The sequence below is a fragment of the Gymnoscopelus microlampas genome (genome assembly GCF_963454915.1).
Source record: "Gymnoscopelus microlampas genome assembly, contig: SCAFFOLD_26, whole genome shotgun sequence".
Classification (NCBI taxonomy): Eukaryota; Metazoa; Chordata; class Actinopteri; order Myctophiformes; family Myctophidae; genus Gymnoscopelus; species Gymnoscopelus microlampas.
The window spans coordinates 883828-907537 of record NW_028155725.1 but is presented as its reverse complement, the minus strand read 5'-3'; the positions used below and the strand labels follow the sequence as shown (position 1 = coordinate 907537).

Here is a 23710-nt window from a genome sequence, read left to right as displayed (position 1 = left end):
ATGCGTCGGGCACCGGCCTCGGGGCGGTTCTCGCACAGGTCATTAACGGCGAGGAGCACCCGGTGACGTATGTGAGCAGAAAGTTATTAGATCACGAGAGAAACTATGCAACAGTGGAAAAGGAGTGTCTGGCGGTGAAGTGGGCCATTCACCACCTCCGCTATTATCTATGGGGCCGCACTTTCACTCTCATTACAGATCACGCTCCATTAAAGTGGATGGCGACGAATAAGGACAGAAACGCAAGGGTGACGCGTTGGTTTCTCGAGTTGCAAGACTACAACTTCAAAGTGGAACACCGGCCCGGGAAGGACATCCCGCACGCAGACGCCCTATCCAGAATGTATGAGAGAGAGGAAAATGAAGCCCCCGGCCCAGGCGGCGGGCTTAGGGGGGGATATGTGGAGTCTCACTAGGGCACCGCCCGACAGGTAAGCACCTCACCAGGGAGAAGCAGTGGGAGAGAGGCAAAGAGAGGCCAGGCAGACAGCAGCGCAGCCTGGGACACGTCATAGAGGGGCGGTACCTACCTGTCCTCATCATGAATCAACCTCAACTCCGCACACCTGCGCTGGCCAGCTAGGCGCGGTCCCCAAACATTAAAGCACAGCCACTCTGCCTCATTCTCCACTGGCTCTCCTGGTGACTGGACGGGTGCTTTCGGGCGGTGAGTGAGAATCTCCACTAAATTCCCAACACTAGTAATGACATTGTGTGTGAATTGAAGTCTAAAAGAATGTCTCTTTTATTTTTATAGGCAACCTATGGAACGCACTAAAATGCATGGAATGTGAATGTGAATGGAAAATACCCCGACCCCGGGAAGAACCTGTGTTGGAAAACTTACCTTATGATTTGTGATTTGTGAACTATGATTTAAAAACAAAGAAAAGTAATACCAAGGCCTTTCGGGCATCTCGCCTGTTCAATAAATACCCTTTATTGGGCTTGTACCCTGCCTATTGTCTCTTGACCTTGATCAGTGTCCCACAATACGTACATATTTGTCCTTCAGCAGCTTGTTGTCCATGTGCGAGAGGACGGTGTGGAGAGCCATGGCAATAGCGTCGTCGGTGGATCTGTTTTTGCGGTATGCATACTGCCACGGATCCAGCGAGGCAGGTAGCTACTACTGCCCCAGGTAAACCAGAGGTGTACAGGTACTCATTCCCACTGCAATGACAACGGAAACACTGAATTGTCTCCATGGCGACCCTTGCTCTGGTCACTATAGTGCTGACAGCACGTTCAAGAAAGCTCTGACTATGTGCTACTGGCCAGGCATGAGAACTGATATTGACGACTTTTGTGACTCATGTCTTGCGTGTGAAGCCCACAGGAAACCTATACCTCAGAGACGGGCTCCCCTACAGTCCATACGAGCAGATGGACCATTCCAGTTTGTATGTACAGACATTACTGAGTTGCCAGTTACTTCACATGGTCACAGGTATGTGCTGGTAATACAAGATCATTTCACTAAGTATGTCAATGCCTATCCTATGATTGATCAAAAAGCAACTACAGTTGCACAGCTGTTTTGTGACCGTTACATCCCAGACCATGGGGTTCCGGAGGTTTTATTTTCAGATCAGGGGAGACTGTATGAATCTGAGATCATACAGACAATATGTCAGAGACTGAATATCAAAAAAAAGAGGACAACACCATACCATCCTCGTAGTAATGGCATGGTAGAGAAATTTAACAGCACTTTGAAAGGTCAGCTGGCTAGGCTCCTTTATGATAGAGGTGCTGAATGGGATCAGTATTTATCTGCTGTGGTTCTCTCATTTAACTCCACCCCACACTCCAGCACTGGTTACTCACCTTACTTTCTTACTCATGGCAGAGAACCTCGCTTACCGGCTGGCGTAAACCTTTCCACGCCAAGAGATGGTTTGGCAGCTGACACTCCCCAGATCTATGGATCGGAACCAAGGGGCAAGGCTGAGATATTTACGATGAGGCCGACAAAATGGCCAGAGTGGCGCTGTTTTACCCTGCGCCGACCTGTGAGTTCAGAAAGAATTTATTTTAGCGCAAGTGAATGGGTTTTTTGACAAACTTTAGACTAGATTTTCTTACTGTAATAAAAATTGTCATAAATTCTATATGCTTCCAGTCGCTAGTTTAAAGTCTCCTTTCAATCATCAGGATATGCGTTTTGCTAAATTATGGTTCTATTTATTATAAAATTGACGATAAAGTAGGCTATTCTCTAGGAGGGGCGGGATGATTTGATTGACACGCTACACAACCAATAGCATTCATTCCCCGCCCCCCCGCTCTTGATTGACAAGTTACCCAACCAATAATGGTCTGAACTCATTCTGACGCGATATTGAAAGATGGCGGACCTACAGTCTTGCAGCAAAGGCTTCATTTTCGGTCTGTAGAAAGCAGCGGAGGGGGTTTGTCCATCTCATTTATACAGTCTATGATCGGAACTGGTGAATAGGATGGACACCGTCTTTGGGGAGGTTTGCTCTCACCGTGATGAACAGAGGCTCCGGCGTGAGTACTACTACAACAGACATACGAGGTTCAAGCCTTATCAATGTGGGGATCTGGTGTGGGTGAATGATCCCACTACACAGAGAAAGAAACTGGATCCTAACTGGATTGGACCATACACGGTTCTCTCCTCAGATGAGAGGGGGCTCATATACAAGCTGATGGACTTAAGGAAACCGACGGCTTCCCCGAAAGTGATTCACTATGACCGCTTGAAACCCTACCGTTCTTGCTTGGATGACCATCCAGTGCATGGTTCTTCATCCAGTGCATGGTTCTGGGACAGGCGCAGGGCCCCTCAACTACAGGGAAAGTGGATGCCCTTCCCATGTATACAGCCTTGTCAGGGTCACTCCCCTTGTATCCCAGACCACCTAGCACTGACCTGAGCTCTGCCCCTACCCACTCGTCTGTTCCCCTGCTGCGGAGACCTTCAGGGCGAGTCCCTCCTGCCCAGCCTCAACAAGATCTACGCTCTGACACTGGTCCTGGGACGTCTGCAGGAGCTCCACCCTCTGACGCTTTGACCACTCGTTCAGGGAGGGTTGTACAGAAACCACAGCGTTTTGTACTGTGATTCAATCCTCCCATTCTACAGACATGGCCTGTTACTACTGCCCTTTCCCCTGTTTGCCTGGCAGAATTAAACTCTCCTTGTTCCCTTTGCCCTTTTTCCCAGCAGAACTGGACTGTCTCCTAATTCCCTACCCCTATCCCCTGACAGACATGGACTGTAGCTCTCACCTTCACACACGCACACGCGTGTCTGCCACACCTGGCGGAATCCAGTTTTTTTGCCTTCCACGTATTATTGTTGTTGGACATTGTTCATGCATGTGGATGTTTGGGAAAAGAAAAGAAGAAAAAAAAAATAGAAAAACCTTGGAAACAGATGTTTGTGTTGCACTGTGTTTTGGATATTACATTTTTGATTGCATTTCTTGAATTTCCATTGCCATTCTCTTGAATTGTTGTTGATGGTTTTTTGTAGTCATTTTTTGAAATGAGGACATTTCTATTGGAGAGGGGGAAGTAATGTAAGGGGATTTATCTGTGTTGGAGGTTTGGGTAATAATGGGACTGATTTTGGCATTACCTCACACTGTAAGGGATAAGGGGAACATGTATTGTGGTTTTGGAATATAGTCGGACCTTTGAGGAGGTGACACCAGTTGTGACGTGTAGACTGAAATGGAGGGAATGGTTTGGATCAACAAAGAGAGTTGAATGAAATTCCTGTCTCCGTGTGTCATTTCCACTACATGGAAATGAGACACGTTATTATTGCTTTACCTTGCTTTAGCAGGTTATTATTGCTAAAGCAATATGATCACTAGTGTCTGTCCATATTTGTCAGGATTTAAAAAAGTCATGTTCATTATTAAATTCATCAATATGCAATGCAATAATTATGTTCATTGATATGCATGCAATAATGGTGCATTAAAGTGCTGACAAGCTGTTCATTGTGTGTTGCCATGTGCGTTGTTAAGATTGTTGAATTAGCATAGTGCATATTTGGTAGATGCCAAAGAAGAATATTGATGATATTTGGTTTAATAAAGGTTTCACCATTACAGGTCCTCTATGTGTGCTTTATCATATACTAACTACTGTTGGTCATTTTACAGCCTGTATACCTTGTACTTAAGCTATTACTACAGGATAGGCCTACATGAGTAATTTTTCACTTTACAGATTGCATACATTATAATATTCTTATTATTATTATTATTATATTTGTTGTTTTTGTTGTCATTATAAAATAATAATTTTAAGCAGTGACTAGCCGTTGTAGGGTGACACACAAAAGGTTGTGTTTGTTTTAAAATATCACACCGCCTACTGAAAGTAATGGTCCAGTCAGCGTTGAGAGTCCCGGCCCTTCGGGGAAATCTCAACCAACTTGAACACTGTCTAAGGTGCTCTCATAGGCTTCAATGTTAAGGGAACCCCCCCTCTCTCAGACAGATAAATAAATTGTTATGTAAAACAACAACAATCATGTAGATCTCAGGATTCACATGGGAACGGTGTGGCTCCAATGATCTCTGACTTCATGTGACCACATCGATTAAGCTTGTCCATCATGGAGACAGATTTACATCAATTAGATTCCATACGATTGAATTTGATGAGACCTCTCTATATTGAGGACATTTGTACAGCAGGGACTTATTTTGTTGGATACAAAACTCTATTTCCTTTATGAATTGTATGCAATATTGAATATTTTGCAGATCCTATTTTAATATTTATGACAAATATGCATCTTTAAATATAAATCTTTATTTATTGCTAATTCCTTGTAGCTTTTAAATCCTATGCTAAGGCATGGTAACATGGGTTACACATAGCTCTCCAACATCTTGTCGGGATTTGTCTTTTCCATGAGAACAAGTCATGTCTCCTCTATCCAACAGGAGGAGCTGGAATAAATGGTCAGAGAGCAACCATTGTTTGCACATGTTATGTTTAATTAACAAAACACTGGAGAGACATGACACGGTGGCAGGCTTTGAATCCCAGGCATTACCAGATGACATGGGTTAGTATACTGGTATGTGAATAAAATAAAGTGATGATCTGTGTTGTTAACATTCTTCAAGATTATTCCCAAACCTAAACGCATTGTTTGTAAATAGCTGATCTACAAGCTCACAATGCACCACGCTATTTCAGATATCTTAAGTATAAAACAGGTTAAAATAGTCTGGCTTTGATGCTATATTTCACAACATCTTGACCAACTTAGCTGATGTAAAAGCTCACAAAGTGTTGAATTGCAACGCATTGTGAGCTTTTAAATTGCCAATTTTCTGTGAATGTTTGCCTTTTATGACATGCCCAGAATAGGGTTGCTAGGGTTCATGTGTTTTTCTAATTTTGCTGGGGTCCCCCTGAAACACCCTGAACTAAAGGACCCCTAGTTTTTTATGTATTTATTTTTAATTAGAGTGAAAATCTGCAGACAGATTCTTTAGGGTGTTGAGACGATAATGCTTAATATAATTTATATAATCAGGATTTGGCTGATCAAGGCCCTTTGCACTGCACACAGAGTGGGGGAGTGTTTACTAATGAATGACATTGTTTCAGTTCTTTTAAATGTTGAATTTCTCCAACTACCACCAAACACATGCAATGCACCAAACAGATATGAGTATATCAATCATGCTGTCTCTAGTTAGTTCTTAATTTGCCATATTGTAGATCAGTGGATCTCATTGTAAGGTTTGGGGACCTCCAGGAGTCCTTGACAGGGTTCCAGGGGGTCCCCAGCTAAATGGTTGATAGTTCATTTTGATCATTATATATATATATATATATATATATATATATATATATATATATATATATATATATATATATATATATATATATATATATATATATATATATAACTATATATAACTATATATAACTAAATGTTGTATTTACTATACAACTGTTTTGAATTTGATCAGAATTTCACTGTGATCTCCATACCTCCATACCCTATATCATTTGGGTTCCAGAGATAAACATGGTGTTATGTGGTCTAATGCAAATCTAATGTGGGGTCCTTGAAATTAGAGAGTTTGAGAATCACATGTAGATCAACGACAACCAAGTCTAGATACTAGAATGTGTAAATTGGGACAATAGATTATCTGTGCTGTGCCAAGTGTGCCGTCCAGACACATTTAAAATGCAAATAAGACAACATAAGGTATGGTTTTATGGTGTGTGTGTGTGTGTGTGTGTGTGTGTGTGTGTGTGTGTGTGTGTGTGTGTGTGTGTGTGTGTGTGTGTGTGTGTCAAGCTCCGCCCCTTAGCAGCCTCAAGTGAGACAATAAAAGCTTGACCTTCATTTCAGATCAAACACAAGCTCCAACTCTACCTAGCCCCTGGTGGACTGTAAATATCCGACCATTCACAGAGCTCCCGGCTTCAATTTCATTCCTATTCCAGCCAACCAAAAAATCACCCTTCTTTTCCCTTCATTTTCCTTCCGCATTTCTAGCCAATGAAATCTTCCCCTTGTTTCCCTTTTGCATTTCTAGCCAATGAAATCTTCCCCTCGGCTCATTTACCTGTTAGCCAATGAAAACCCGACCCTCACCCCTTTCCTCAGCCAATGAAAAGCTCCTCAACGGCAGCCATTGTTGTTTACATGAAGGCTGAAACTCTATGCTACTCTAATATGCCACTAAATTAATTATAGGCACGGCAATGAAATAACGACGGTCTCCTGGTGCCGGTTAGACCCCAATAACATTTAGATTTTATGTTTTATATGTTTTTTAATGACATTAAGACCTGTCTCACTGACTGTGACAGCATAGGCCATTATGCTGCAGTGGTCACACAGCAGTAGCAGCAGCAGCAGCAACATACAGGTAAAAGTGCCTTTTATTTTCCACAGAAACGCCACTAAACACATCCCTGCAAGCGAGCCTACAGTGGCCCCCTAAGGGGCCTCCTAAGGGGCCACTTAGGGCTGGCATAAGGGCCCACCGTGGGCTGCCCACAAAGGGCCCCGGAGGGCTTGCTCATTGGCAAAGTGTGGGGCCCTAAGTGCTGGCCCTGCATGGGCAGCCCTCACTTGGCCCTCACTCAGCCCTCAGAAGCCCCCACTCAGCCCTCAGGAAGCCCTCAGGAAGCCCCCACTCAGCCCTCAGGAAGCCCCATTAAACTATAACACCAGAATACATATATTCCATTAATCTAAAATCTATTAGACATACAGTATGCAGTCATTTCATGTCAGATTTAATGTTTGCTTTATTCCATTTTTGATTGATTGAATATTTTATTAGGCAAAAAATGTAAAACAACACATTTACATTTAAAATACTTTGTCTAACAGGTCCGTTCATAAAAGTCCTTGCGGACTTGTTTCCAATGAGGGCCTTGGTATTCAATTCATAGACATATATAGTGGCATCACAGTTCGAATATCATTACACAAAGAAAAATAAAAAAACAGCAAGAATATATATATATCTATATATCTATATATATATATCTATACACATATGTATATATATATATATACATACATATATACATACATATAATACTATGTACAACAAAAGAAAATAAAAAAAAATAAAAAAGGGGGGGGGGAGATATGTACAAGAACAGGGGGGGGGGGGGGTCGGCTATCTAATGGGAAAATGGTACTACCTCCTCTTTTGGCCTCCTGAAAGGTGATTTTTTAAGGCTCTTTTAAATGAGCCCAGCGAACTGCATTTTTTGAGGGATGGGGTTAGCCCATTCCAATCCTGGGTGGCAGTGCTGTAGAAGGAGAATTTGCCCATGTTTGTTTTATGGGTGGGTGGTACCAAATTGTTGTTAACGCTCCCTCTGGTATTGTGACTGTGGGTGTCACTAACCTTTTGGAGGTATTTACTCAGATATGCGGGAATAGGGGGCATATCGGGCAAATTTTCGTTTACAATTTTGAAGGCCAGTCCCATTTTTAGTTGTTTAACCCTGTCTTCCACCCTGAGCCAGCCTAGGCTGGCAAAATGGGCGGGAGAAAGGTGGGTCATGGGCCCCAATCCGAGGAGTAGCCGAATCAGTTTGTTTTGGGAGGTTTGAAGCTTAGTCTTCAGTGACACTGAGGTGTTGGAGTACCAGGAGGTGCTAGCATAGTCAAAATGTGGTTGAATCAGGGCCCCTGAGAGGGTCCTGAGGGCCTGTGGGTTGACAAAAGAGGAAACTCTGCCCATAAATTTGGTTCTCTGGTTTACTATTTTGACCACCTTTGTCCCCATGCTTTCACCCGACAGGTATTTGTCGAGAATACAACCCAAATAGGTAATCTCTTCTTTGCTAGCGATAATTGTGTCATCGACTTTGACCTTGAAATCATTTACCTCCATCTGTCTGAGGGAATGTTTGGTCCCAAAGAGAATGGATTCAGTTTTCCCAAGGTGTAGTGACAGTTTGTTATCGGTAAGCCAAGTACGGATTTTTGAGAGTTCAGAGCTGAGCGCCTCCTCAACTTGCAACTTGTCCTCTCCCGAGATCAGGAGTGCCGAGTCATCAGCGAACAGGAACAATTTGCAGTTACAGGCAGCATTCATGTCGTTAATGTATAAAAGGAACAGTAACGGCCCAAGAATGCTGCCATGAATACAGTAAAACAAATGTACAACTCCTTCTGTTTTATCAGTCAAGGCATAACTGGTCTGTTTTTTTCTTGCCAGCACACATGCTGTTCCGTTTATGTTGCTATGGAATCAGAACTTGAAAAGACTATGTAATGCAATATAACATCAATTAATGACAGAGAACCCAGTAATTGATATCAGAGAACACAGTACAACACAAACAAACACAATAGAACACTATGGAAGTCCATAGGTCCAAAAATGTAATAATAAATACCTCAATGAAATAAATAATAAACACAATGATATAAATACAAAATACAATTAAATAAATAAGAAATACAAGGAAATAAATAAATGTATTTATTTATTGTGTATTTTTTTTTTATATCATTGGATTTTCTATTTATTTCTTTGTGGTTCTTATTTATTTCATTGTAACTTTTAATGTCAACCTATATATATTACATGATGCCACTTTTAGCTTTTTAATCAAGTCCATAGGTCCAAAAAATAAAAAATAAATACCTCAATGAAATAAATAATAAACACAATGATATAAATACAAACTACAATGAAATAAATAAGAAATACAATGAAATAAATAAATCTATTTATTTATTGTGTCATTTTTTTTTATATCATTGGGTTTTCTATTTATTTCATTGTGACTTTTAATGTCAACCTACATATATTACATGTTGCCACTTTTAGCTATTTCATAAGGTACATTGGTCCAAAAATGTTATAACAAATACCACAATGATATATATAAAAGACATGATGATATAAATAAAAAATGCAAATAAATATATAAATACATTTATTTATTTTTTAGTGTTTTTCATTTAATTGTGCTTTTTATTTATTTATTTTTGGTATTTATTAAATGTTTTTTTTTATTTCATGCTGTCTTTTCAAAAGAATGGCTTCCCATTTACCAAATCATGGTTTGACATCACCGTCTGTCAATCAACAGGAACGGGGCGGGACCATAGGGCGGGACCTATTTTCTGATTGGGTAATCCCTTGCTCTCGATTATTTTGGTCTGTCTGCAAACCACCTCCGCCATTTTTAAATCCCAGTAAATATGTCACTAGTGTTTTTTATATGTAGGTAAAGTATTATAATCTTTAATGAAGTAAAGTTATGGCAGATTTGAATGAGTTAGGGATGCGATGTTTACTTTAGCAGATCAGATGGAGAATGCCAGTTTATCTGCAGATGCTATTTTAATGCGCATTGAAGATCTCTTGGAAATGCTGGGGAGTATGCGCTCTTGCAAGATATAGATGCTGATAAGCAAATAGTCAATACTCTAAAAGCGATTGAACACCGAGTTGATATGGAGAATGTCAAAGAAGACGTGACCGTGTCATTGGCCGCCACTGGTGTTGGACATCCGACGCTGGAAAGTCCACTGGATATACTCCATATACATCTAGCCAGTGACTGTCAACCCAATAGATCACTGGTGTCTTTGGAGTTTCACCTCGTACTATTCGAAGGAGACTGGCATAAAATGGTCAGAGGTGAGTTTACAATAGAATAATCACGTGTGTTATTATAGCAAATGCAAAAGCTTGCAGCCTGCAATCCATAACGTTAGTGTTTTTTGATCTGAAGATGCAAAAACCTCTTTTCAATCAGTGTTAAGTTAAAGGCTTACCCGGTAGACCTAGTTATATTGTAGTAATACTATAGGCTGTGCTAGGAGGGTGCTTTATAAAGCAGTGCTATAGCACCTCCCAAGAATAGTAGGCTAGGCTAGTATGTACAGTCGCCTAGGGCCTAGGCTATGTGTGCGTTACAGTTCATTTGTATCGTTCGTCTGATGCGCCATGGTGATGTATGGATCTGGTGACCAACGGTGAGGTTTCTGTCGCTGACTGACTTTACTATAGCCTAGTGTACAGGACCTGTACACTAGGTACTGTACTACAGGTCAGGTGTGCATGTACTGCATTGAGCTATAGACAGTTTGATTAACATTATTGTGTGTGTGTGTATACAGCCTGCATGTGAAATTCACTTCCTGACCTGTAGCCTATAGAATTTACTCCATGCGTAATAATACGCGGCTGGAAACCACTGCGGTAACGTGAGCCAGGCGGCTGACGGCTGTCGTTACCGCAGTCAATTGTTTCGGCTACATATCAGGTGCCGCGCACGGGTCTCATCTCATCATCATCGTCATATTATTATCAGTCATACTCATGACGTTCTTTCACCAGAAATGAGCGCGTTCTTTTGTGTGTTCTTAATTGTGTGAGGCGAGCTCTCTCTGGTGCGTTAGGAAATGCGCACTGGGAGCGCACTCACGTATTAGTTTGTATTGGCCTGTGCGATCAGTGCTATCAGAAGGCTTCCCTAGGCTTAATCTCCCTCTTTAACTCTCGGGTGTTCCAGAGGCAACAGTTACAACCACCCGAACGATAACAATAATATCATGAATGTCGCTGATTCTTTGATTGATGTGCAATTGCTGGTGTATTGTTATGCACAGTAGTATTTTGCATACAAACTTTTTGTTTTTATGCGCGATTGCATTTGGTCACGGCATGGGTATAGGTTATCCAGTTCTGTACCCGTAATTAATATTCAAGCTCCCCCACACCATAACATACTCGACCCTATACAGATTGTTCAAACGAACGTATTATATTGTGTAATGATCATATTGACACTGTTTTCTTACAGGAATTCTGATCTGTACTCCAGCAACTCCAGAGGGCTACATATCAAAGTAAGATAATGTACAAGGAAGTGCAATTTTACTGTTGTCTTGTGTTTTGCACTGTGCACAATTAGTCTGGATGATGATGTGCTGTAACATGGAGTTGATTAAACAGACTGCTGTATGTAAACATACACAGGACTTCCACCACACTGACTCTGATGACAAACCCTTCAGTACGTGCACCAACCAATCACAATCGATATCACAACATATACTAGATGGTGGTAGGTAGAGGAGAGTTAACTGTATGGATCTGATCTGACCTTAACATAACCCTAACTTTGACCTCACTCGAGACATAACAATAACATCCCACCTTAACCTGAAATGGAGATGAAAAACGTTACTTGTCATCATCACGTTTTGAAACTGTAAAGAATTCCAAAGAAATCTGGATGCCTTTTTTAATATATTCATATAATTTGAAATATTAACTGGTGCGTAGTATACCATAATTGTGGCAAGCGTAGATATTAATATCAAAGGAGATGTTAGTGAACCAAATGATTTGGAATTATTCACTTGGGTAAATATTATGAGGGAGACAGGTTGGGTTGGGGCAATTAAAGAAAGGACTTCAAAACATATTTTATATGTATACAGAATATATATCAAATGATGATCAAAATTCTCAATATTCTATCATTTCAGGTTGATCAAGACTGGTGCGGACTGGGAGGGCATTTACCGTATACATCGAGATCCAACTCCCTCACCAATGTAGTGAACAAGAACTTAAATATCTGCCAGACTCTAATGTTCCATATGGCCTTGGCAGTTTATCTTGAACTGTAGACATTCTCTAAATTATACTTGACTGACTTATGTGAGCAGTACCTGAATGACAACGGGTACAAATTAACTTGTTTGCCAGATGAATACCGACACAAAACATAGAATAGTAGTAGAATAGTGTCATGGCTTATTGTGAACACTTTTCTGCATACATGGCTATTAGATCTTACAGAGATCTCATCAGCAATAGACAAGGCATGTGTTGACCCTCGTGTGAGACATATCTTCAGACTGTGAAAATGTTAATCTAGAATAAAGCCTGGACTGGGAGCTTTTGAAAAGTCATTGTGTGTAATTCTATTTTTTAATTGGGAAAATCGGCCCATTTCTCAACAGAACCTGTCTGCTTATACATTTTCTAGCTTTGTATCAAATTTGGAGCATTTTGGAATGCCCATCTAGTAACTAGCCCATCCCCTTGCACAACAAAATGAGTACCCACACAATTATTTAACTGGCATCAACGTTGCAGTCGTGCCAGTTTGTTTACATGTAATGCCCATGTGAAAGATGTACCCTTGTGCATATGGATACCCATCTCTTGATGTCACTACTTGAAAGAGCTTGTGGTGGCAGATATGTTTCCGTTTCTGTATTTCACGTTTAAATTCACTGTTGCTAGCCCACACGGAAAGGAAATATATGAACATACATTTTTAAAATATATGTCACATATATGTTCAGCATATATGTGACATATTCGAAATTGGCCGCCTACATATATGTATATTACATATATGTACATATATGCACATATATGTCTATATATGTTTAGAACATATATGTAGGTGGCCAATTTCGAATATGTCACATATATGTATATTACATATATGTACATATATGCACATATATGTCTATATATGTTTAGAACATATATGTAGGCGGCCAATTTCGAATATGTCACATATATGTATTCAATATATATGTTAAATATGCACATATATGTATTTAATATATATGTTAAATATATGTCATATATGTTTACATTTGTTCAGGAATACATGCATATACCTACCTACATAAATAAATAAAAAACAAATCTAAAAGTCATTAACATTCATTTATTCAGGAAAAACAAAACAAATTATATATATATTGTTCACGCCTCTACCACATCCTTCCTATCATAGGCATGTTTTTAATATTTGTTTCAGTATAAAACAAACAAAATAGCTGATCAACAACCTCACAATTAACATTGGAGCACAGCTTTCTTTCCCATCATGGGCATGTTTTCAATATTTTTGTTTCAATATAAAACAAACAAAATAGCTGATCTACAAGCTCACAAAACATTGGCGCACAGCTTTCTTTCCCATCATGGGCATGTTTTCAATATTTGAGTTTCAATATAAAACAGACAAAATAGCTAATCTACAAGCTCACAAAACATTGGAGCACAGCTTTCTTCACTTAGTCTGCCTTTGGCGATAACGGAGCTCTGTCAGCTTGGAATTGATGGCTGTACCCAGCTGGCCTTTGGTTGCATGTGGCCACTTCTGTGTTGCCTCTACAGAGAAGAGAAAGGGAGATAATGAGCTAGAAGACAGGACCAAATGCTCAGTCTAATATAGACTCCAAGCATTCCACTCCATGGCAAGAGGAACAATTTGATTAGTGATTTTAGTCATGATCTTTTCTTAATATTAGAATTATATAGAACTTTCTGAAAATTCAGTGCATTTATTGAGTCTGTCCAAGTTTACAATTATTAGTGACAACTTGTCAAATGATCTCATGGTATGTTTGACATCACATGAACTGCACTTGTACGAACAACAGATTATCAGCACAGGTTGTTTACCAGTAAGAGCAATAAGATATGCTTCGCAATCAAACAAATAAATTAAAGGCATGAATGAAAATGAATTAAAGGCATGGTCTGGTCATTGCGTGAGTATGGGTGAAGGAGGGATGAAGATGCCGGTGTTCTAACAATGTTCTAACACAGAGGACCACCACAGTGGAAGCAGACTAAGCCAGATCTATTAGAATCCTGTGATCAGGAAGTGAGCAATTGGAAAGTTGGTGTATGATCACCCTACAGTAGGTGCCAAGCCGTACAAGATACCAATGGTGTCGATGCTTACCTGATGCCGTCTCCACTGATAGCTAATAAATAGTGAAACAGGGATGTTAAAGTAGCCAACTTAAGGCATCAGCTATTACTATTACCCATTTTCCTTTCTCAATTCTTTTGTTTTTACTCACCAATTATGGCTGTCTTTTTCTCAGCGTCCAGGGCTTCCAGCTGATCCCCTTCACCTCGCTTTGGCTTGCCACCTTAAGAAATATTTCATGATTATTATTTTAGAGGAGAAGAATGTCAAACAACAACAAAAAAAGTATCAAACGAAAGTACACAGTATCCCAAAATTAAATAAAAAATAAAGACATCATCAGACTAATGCAAGTAAAGACATCATGTAGCAGCAGATATTCTTTTCACCTGAAAATCGTCTTCGCACTTCTTCTTGTCGTGTCCAGTCTTTGCACTGGTGCTCACTGCCAGCCAGGTGTTTCTTTCAGCAACTGTGATAGTAGAAATATTTTAAAACATTATTTGTGTGTTAGTAATTTAAAAAGTAATGTTAACTCATCAGATTGCTCATAATTTGCGCCACCGTACCCCCTTCTCATAATTCATTCAGTTCTTCTGATGAACTTGGCGTTTTCACAATGCACAATGCAGAACTGAATAATGAACTCATGTTATACAAATCAGTGGTTCTCAAACATGTTCATGTCAAGTACCCCCTAATTAGTATGTACTTGGCTATGCAGACTCAAGATTTGACAAAAGTGCTTCAAAAACATTCCACACATATTGTTTACAGTGTTCTTTAGTTTTTTAATAGCTGGTAGATCTGCTATTTTCAAATAGGCACTTTGTATAGGGTTTAAGTGGTTAAACTGATTTTGATGCTTTACCAGGGGACCACCTAGAAACCCCCCAATGACCCCTGGGGGCCCCTGGTGCTCACTTTGAGAACCATTACCTGCTTTTGTTAGCTACTGTCTCTGTAGGTTCAAAATTCACAGATATAATAATAACAATAATAATAATAATAATAATAATAATAATAATGAATTACAGTTAAAACAAACGCCAACATTAGCTCACTGAGGTGGACTGATTTATACCTGAAATAAACACTCATTATGCACCACATGGAAATGAATTAGCCCTGAAACATGAGAAATGAATATGCTAATGCAATATCTAAGACTGTGTTACACAACCCAAAAACCTTATCTCAAGCTCACAATGCGTCGCTGTGAGCTTGTAGATCAGTGATTTTTGGGAGTGCCAACACAGTCTTACGACAAAACATAATTTAAGCTGAACCGGAGCGAATCACTGTATCATGACAGTCCTGACGAAACTTCAACCTGGTGTTTGCACTTTATCCATTTACGGCCCTACATCTACATACACGTTCTGATTTCAGATATATAGTGCTCAACTCCTGGCCACGGATGTTACAATTCACTTCGGGTGGGTGTAAGTACTCGTATTATTCCGGATGGTTCAATAAAAAGCATTTTAATCCGATCGGTGGCCATTGTGTCATAGAGTTATAATGTATCAGAGTGCAGTACACCTCCCAACCAATAGGGTCGCGTAGTTGAAAGCATGAGGAAATACGGAAAAAATGGCCACCGATCGAATTAAAATGCTTTTTATTGAACAATACAGACAATACAGGTATTTCCGAGTGCCCTAGTAGACTTGTAACATCCGTGGCCATGGAGTAAGCACTTTATATTTAAAATCTGAACGTGTATGTGGATGTACAGGTTGTAAATAGAGAAAGTACAAAAAACAGGTTGCAGTTCAGCCATGACGCTCATGACGGAGCGTCGTGTGATCCATGGCTAATACGCTAATATAATTGCACTTTTACGATACTAACAAGTTGGATAACATAATTCCATAAACTAATTAAAGAACTTACCTGCTATCTAGTAGAGTAGAAGCACGGAAGCACCCGATTTGTTTGTAAATAAATGTTCGCCGACAGACGTTAGATCCACCTGACGAATTCAAAACGAATAGGCTCCGCCCAGAGCTGCGTGACGTATTTCTGTGAGCGTGGTTCTCAACCTGTGGGTCGGGAACCACAGGGGTGTCCCCATATGATTTTGGGGAGTTTCCCAGATGACAGTGAAGTAAAATTTAAGTAAACTTTTTAATACCTAAAAAATAAATAAAAGAAAGCAAAGAAAAAGACTATTACTGCATCAAAAGTAATCAACAAACTATACAAAAAAATGGTCAAACATTGGCCAAATTGCCAAAAATATAAGAAAGAGGCAAACATAACCCATCAAGCCGTTGTTGTGAGCTTGTAGATCGGCTATTTTCACAATATTGATCTGTGGAGTCAAACTAAATGCATCAACTCCTACATTCCAAATACATATTAGGGTTGGGGGTCCCCAGTTCAAATATGATTATTTTGGGGGATCTCGGCATGAAAAGGTTGAGAACCACTGCTGTAAGTAACAGGATAGATGGGCACGGCATGGGATCTGCACACCTCAATGTAAATTGTGGAGTTTGCATGTTCTCCCCGTGTCTCCTAGGGTAGTTAATACCCTCACAAAAACATGTAGTAATCCTGGTCACTATACTGCCTCCCCCTGGTCAGCCGGGGCGCCTGATGGAGGAGAAGGGAACTGGTTGGAATAACGTGTTCCTTCCACGCGCTATGTCCAACCAGGGAAACTCCCCCCTGTCGGGTGATAAGAAGCGGCCTGCTTGCTCCTCATGCATTGAAGGAGGCATGAGCTTCAGCTTGGGCTCTCCCTAGGCTGGCAGAGGGTAGGTAGTGCCCAGGATTACATAGGCAATTGGCACTGGGTGAAAAAATGTGGGTTACAAAATCGTGGGATAAAAATTATATTAAAAAAAAAAAGATGTAAATTGGCTATTTTGTCCAAAATGTAAAAAAAATAATTCTTAAACATTCGACAATTAGGGTCTAATATTTCCATAATTGCTACAAAATTGCTACAAAACCTGTATAGCAGTTGGGGCATAAACAAGAAGTTGAAGGATACAACTACTAATGATAATAATAACTGATAATGATGAGTATGTTCACATCATGTAAAACATTTTAAATTGTTGTGCCTCTAGAAGGCAATGGAAAACAGAAAGGTCTTTAGTTGTGTTTTAAAATAAGTAAGAGTGGCAGCAGACCTAATTAAACAATATTGTCTTTATGTTATAATTCCACAATCCACAAACCACAATCTACATTGAATGGAAATACATACAATAATGAATACATTTTCTTATATAACTTTGGACTGATATGCACATATTACCTTGCAAATAAAAAAGGGAGATATGAGCTATATATATATATAGGCATTATGTATGACATATATGCAAAAAGTCAAATACATATTAGCTATATATGTAGGCATATATGTAGGCATTTATGACATATATGCAAATATATGAACCTGATTGTGGCATATATGTGAACATATATGAGCTACTATGAGACATATATTCCCTATATATCAACATATATGCACATATATGAACCTGATTGTGGCATATATGTGAACATATATGAGCTATATATGAGACATATATTCCCTATATATCAACATATATGCACATATATGAACCTGAATATGACATATATGCAGCATATATTCTGCATATACCTGCCATATATTGGCATATATGTTCATATATTTCCTTTCCGTGTGGGAGTGTACTGGGATTGTCACTGGCAGCACAAACAATTGCCCCAAGTTATTTCACTAGTGAGATTACTCCATCTCCATTTTACTCTATACTTGACTATGGAAAAACTGTAAAATACAGTGTGTACTTTCATGTCCCATGATTTACTTTGAATACATTTTAGCAGGTACAGTCATTTACCCACACTACCTCATGTCTCATCTTTCCCGTTTCACATAACCTTGCAGAAATTGACAGAGCAAAGTTGAGGTAGAATTATTTATTAAATGCCATTAACATTCAAAGTCAGTGCATTTTTGTAGTGCAAGTTTACTCGGGTCGTTCAATAGACCCCTTAACAGATGACGTCACATTGATAAGAACCAGTATGCGCTCAATGAAACCCAGTCTGTCAGGTCTCGCTAGGACGCGCCTCAACAGTCAACACACAAGAGGGGGTTGAGAAAAAACAGGTTGAGAATTGACGCAATTACCTGTGCATCCAGTCTCAATGTTGGTAAACAAATAATTGGTCTATAGTGCAAGTTAACAGGAACATGGAAAATAAACAAATTTGACAACGTATAAAAAATAAGTGCAAAGTTTTGAACAGGAGTCCAAACTAACAGTAAAATCGCTTTCTGTAATTAGTGAGGAGTTTCACTAAGGGAAAGTATATGAACAGTGCAATTTTATAGTAGCAGCTTAACCCTGGCTAATAAGCCTCAATACATTATAATTGTATAATGTACTTTTACTCCACTACAATTATTTGAAAACTTACTTGCAGATATAAACGATTACATTATAAAACACATTATAAAACACACATTAACCACGTTATCCCCATTTTATACCAAGGCTATTTGAAAAGGGAACATTTTAGTACTTTTGCTACTTTAAGTACCTATAACACCACCAGTACCAATACTTTTGTACTTTTACTCAAGTAAATTTGAATTCCAGACTTTTACTTGTAACAGAGTACTTCTACCTTGCAGTATCTCCATCACTGGCGCATAGTCACACCCTACGCCATGCCAAAGCCAGTGTCACTGGTGGCAATACAGGCCTCAAATTCATGAACAAACACGTCATACTCTTCGTAGTGGGCTGGCAGTCGAAGGGTTTGGAAACACGTGGAGGACGTCGGAAGAGCCTTGTGGACCACTTGTACCACCATCTCCTGCATCTTGTTGTTCATCGAATTCCACGCGATCCAGAACTTGAGCAGCTCCTTCAGCTTTTCAGAGGAAGCTATAATGAAGGTGAAAAAGGAATACCAAGAATTAACACAAGATAGATAGTTGATCTACAAGCTCACAATGCATCACGATGTGTTTGGGAGATCTGCTATCTTTACCATTTTTGAAAGCTGTCAGGTTTTGTTTTACATTGAATGTTCTAAATTTAAATACAGGAAGGAGAGCACTGATATAAAAAAAAATACTTCATAATTTGTACTTTTAAGCATTCATGTCACCACTGCCAGGTAACTACACAACCCAGACCTACCACTACCAAAGTGTCATTGTGCACTAACCATGATCACATCCACCCCTTTAAAATTGTAGCAATGACTGAAAATGGCCCCTTTGTCAAATCAGTTTACAAATGCTGTCTCCCATTTTCACTTTGATTATAGCATTCAGGTCCACTACTGCTCCCAATAAGTTATAATGATTACCACTTTCGATGTATGTCCGGAGGTACCCTGCCACTCTGCACTTCTCATCCAGAGTGCACTGGGCGTCGTAGTCATCCGCAGTCTCATCTAGGACTGGCCACACTATGTGTTCGATGATGAACTGCAAAAAGAGAAGTTTTGTCTTTAACCACATGTCACATCGCAATGTTCTGTGAGCTTGTAGACCTGCGGTTTCCACCATTTTTGCCCGACACTGTTGTGCACCACATTAGAAACTAATGCTAGTGGTTAATTGATTTCTTGCAAAAATAAAGATGGCTAATTTAAAATGAACTTTAAAATAAGATGAATCGAATGCAATTGATAGAATAGCCAAAACAAAAGCAGAGCGGTGCAGCCCTGTGTCAAACCAGTTTCTTTGAGTGCTGCCCTGAAGTGTGATGCATCTGCAATATTGGTGAGTTTATCATCATTTAATACAATCAGATAGGCTGCTTTCATGATTGGATGAATGGGCGGTTAATGGATGGTGTTGCAACTACGATGTGGACAGCTCCTGTGTGAATGACCGTTACCTCTGCTGTGGGTGCACTTTCACAGTCCCTCGGGAACATAAGGGGAATGGTGTCTGGTCTCTGCGTGAAGAGACCCCAGACCTGGGTGTCCTTCAGCCCCTTCTTCAGCTGCCTGATCTGTCTGCTACTTCGCCGAATGACCTAAATCAGAAATCATAGTTACCTGGGGTGTGGTGGAATCATGACATCAAAATAACTCTGCATCCGTTATTCACTGTTAGTGTGTTAGCACATCAGTACTCACAGCACAGAGGAGAAGACGGTCATAGAGCCATCTTCTGTTGGTCTGGGAGAAGACGTCAATGTCCCATGATAGGGCCAGCTGGTTAACACCTGCCACCTCCTCCTCCGTCAGCTCTGCATCGCCTTCGAGCTGGTGACAAAAGTAACAAATGTACATTTAACATTCACAAAAATGTTTGTTATGATCACACATTTGTATCAGTTTTAGGTAAAAATGTAGCTTAATTGCTGGTTTACACTAGAGACCCATACATTTCAAGTGATGTGGAAGAGAGTGTGGAGGAGGTATTGGCTGTTGAGGGTGTGTGTATTATTGTATGCAAATACATTTTTAGGTGCAAATATCACGGCTAAAAACCAAGACATTTTGTAAAAGACAGAAATCATATCATACCAACTGAATGGTGCTGCGAATGTCCAGGTCAAAAGAAGCCTCACCGGTGTTCTTACAGTATGAGAGGCATTGGGAACCACTAGTAGGAGAGCCTGTATAGAATCATTGACATATTAAGGTATTGAGTGCTTTAAAATCTAGCCAGTTGACAGGACTGGACTAATGTGATCTTCTGGTATTGGTTAAAATTCTAGATTACTTGTGATTTTCTTATGGATTGTTTTGGTAGTCCTGTAAAAAGAGTTGCAATAGTCTAGCCGGCTTGTGATAAAAGCGTGGATAAGCACTTCTGCATCTCTCAGATTTAAAAAAGAATGTTACAAAGTTTTACAAGTACTCTGCCAGCCTATCCACTCTGTCCATCCCTGGGATACTGCACACTTCCACAGCCTGGTAAATATATGATACATCAAATCAAATTCAAAAACACAATATCACAATCAGAAAATGGCACATCTGTCAATGTAAACAAATACTTACCAGCTGCTGCTCAGGTGCTGCTTGGATCACCCCAGGTAGCCCAGCAGGAACAGTAGCTGTAGCAGTGGAAACAGTGGTGAGGGTGAGGTGTAGAGGAAGGAAGTAGGCTGAAATGGTGATGATGGGGAGTGGATATACAATAAAAAGAGGAGGAGGAGGGGGGGGGGTTACACAATAAAACATACAATTCACAACATTATGCAAGTTAAACAGATGATGGATCCTGTGACAAAACACTTACCACCAGCTGTTGCTTAACTGCTACTGGGGTGATGGCTGGGGAGAGAGGGTCTGGGAGGGTGTGGAAGGGCAGAGGCTGTGCTGCTGGTGCCAGCTGTTGAGCCAGTGGGTATGGCGGTGTGCTTAAATTAAATCATAAAAATAATACTATAAAATAATGTTGACATACAGAGGCTTCAGAAGGGCAGATGGTCTGGGAGAATAAGAGCAGTTTATAAATAAAATACTATTACAGCAAGTACAACAGACAAGTTAATGCCAACTTATCTTTATGAAATGAATATAGTTATCAACACATGCAAAGAATAACGATGCATATTATAAAATAAAAGGCAAGCTCTGTCATTCTTATGTTACCTAGCTTGCATGCTTTCCAGCCAAACATAAGTTTGTGGTGTCACTGAAGATGACACAGGGACTGAGCTGGATGGCTCCACTTCACAGCAAAGAAAATGTAATGTAATAATACAGAATACAACATGCCATAATAGTTTGGGTACAGGGAGAGACAGGGCTGCAGAGTGTAGAAGAATCACACATAAAGAATGCTGCATTATTTTAGGTACAATGTCTTGCACATAGAAGTATATTTGACTTGGTGAGGTTGGTGTATTGTAATAACAATACCTGTCACCACTGTCCTTCCTGTATCTGCTGGTGTCTGAACATGTATCCATGCAGGCTTTCTGATTGTCAGGACTCCCCTCCACACAGAAACAGGAGGTTATTAATATTTTAATTCAAACATGGCAGATCTACAAGGTCACAACACTATGTGACTGGTTGTTTAGGTAGATAATCCACCATTTATCATGCATCCAAGTGTACACATATCATTTTACATCCTAGATCAGGGGTCTTCAACGTTTTCAGGCCAAGGACCCCCTAGCTGAGAGAGAGATGAAGCAGGGACCCCCCTCTATATTGTATATTATATTGTAAGTTGTGTTTCAGATAAACTTTTACTGCTCTTTTCCCCCCTCTACACCTTTAAGTCTTTGCCAAAAATAGCTGATCTACAAGCTCACAACGCCTCGCAGATCTGCTATTTTTGGCTAAAGTTCTCATCAGAAAAGGGATGCCAGGGTTCAAGTGGTTAAAGTAAAAAAATATAATACTATTACACAAAGATTTGGCGGACCCCCTGTAGTAAGTCTGAGGACCCCCCGTTGAATACCCCTGTCCAAGATCATCCATAAACTTTAAATGCGTATCTAGTAACAACGTTGTGTTTTTTAAGAACACAGAAAGCATTCAGACTCCATTACATGCAGGTAAACAAAAGTACGCAGCTAACATAATAACAAACACCAATTAATTGATATGTGTCATATCAAGCTCTGATATATATGCATAAATAAATGAGAATATAGGCTAAACCAACAGCTTACCAGATCAACACAAAACGTTCAAGTCTACGGTCAACGTGGGTCTAACAGATCCCACGTTGATACTATTGTGGCTAACTAACAGTAAACTTTTTTTTTTTTACATGCAATACAGCCCAAAAGCCTTTAAAGACCCCGCTGACAAACACATAACAAACGTTTAATTACCAAATTAGTTGTTGCGTTATTTCTTTACCTCTCTTTCTCTCTGTGTGCAGCATTCAAGCAACTTTTCCCTTTCTAATAAACGTCGAAGACACTAATAGATAAAATCGATCGGTAAATAAATTAACCAAAGAAACAAAGACATGGGGCAAACAATAGTAAATAAAAAAATAACAACTTAAAGCAGTTAAAACGGTCACGGAATACAACGTGGGTTATTCATAGTTAAAAATAAGGAGTTATTGTTATGTTTACCATAGACGCGGAAGTGAACCGGAAGTGAACCCCGCTCAGCCGGAACTACTCCTTGTCCAATGGGCTTCCATCATAGGCTTCCATGCGCAATCGGCTTCTCAACAATCTGTTGCTTTGGTTTGAATGAGTGTTAAATTTAGACCCCGCCCATGATCCCGCCCCGTTCCTGTTGATTGACAGACGGCGATGTCAAACCATGATTCGGTTAATGGAGCCATTCTTTTGAAAAAGCCATGATTATGAAAAGTCAGCATGAAATAATTAAAGACACAATGATATAAATAAAAAGCACAATTAAATGAAAAACACAATCAAATAAATAAATTTATTTATTTATTTCATTGCATTTTGTATTCATTTCATTGCGTTTTTTATATATTTCATTGTGGTATTTGTTATAACATTTTTGGACCAATGTACCTTATGAAATAGCTAAAAGTGGCAACATGTAATAA

General features: G+C 39.7%; 2 long non-coding RNA genes across 2 annotated transcripts; both read right to left on the bottom strand.

The window, feature by feature from the left end:
• Positions 1-14368: 14368 nt before the first annotated feature.
• Positions 14369-16196, bottom strand: LOC311041305. The gene is made up of 3 exons (XR_014600392.1): positions 16117-16196; positions 14607-14689; positions 14369-14440 (listed from the first exon to the last, which is right to left on the bottom strand). It is a non-coding gene; the product is annotated as an uncharacterized lncRNA (long non-coding RNA).
• Positions 16197-21067: 4871 nt separating this feature from the next.
• Positions 21068-22157, bottom strand: LOC311041308. The gene is made up of 4 exons (XR_014600394.1): positions 22075-22157; positions 21449-21569; positions 21204-21263; positions 21068-21107 (listed from the first exon to the last, which is right to left on the bottom strand). It is a non-coding gene; the product is annotated as an uncharacterized lncRNA (long non-coding RNA).
• Between the last annotated feature and the right edge of the window lie 1553 nt (positions 22158-23710).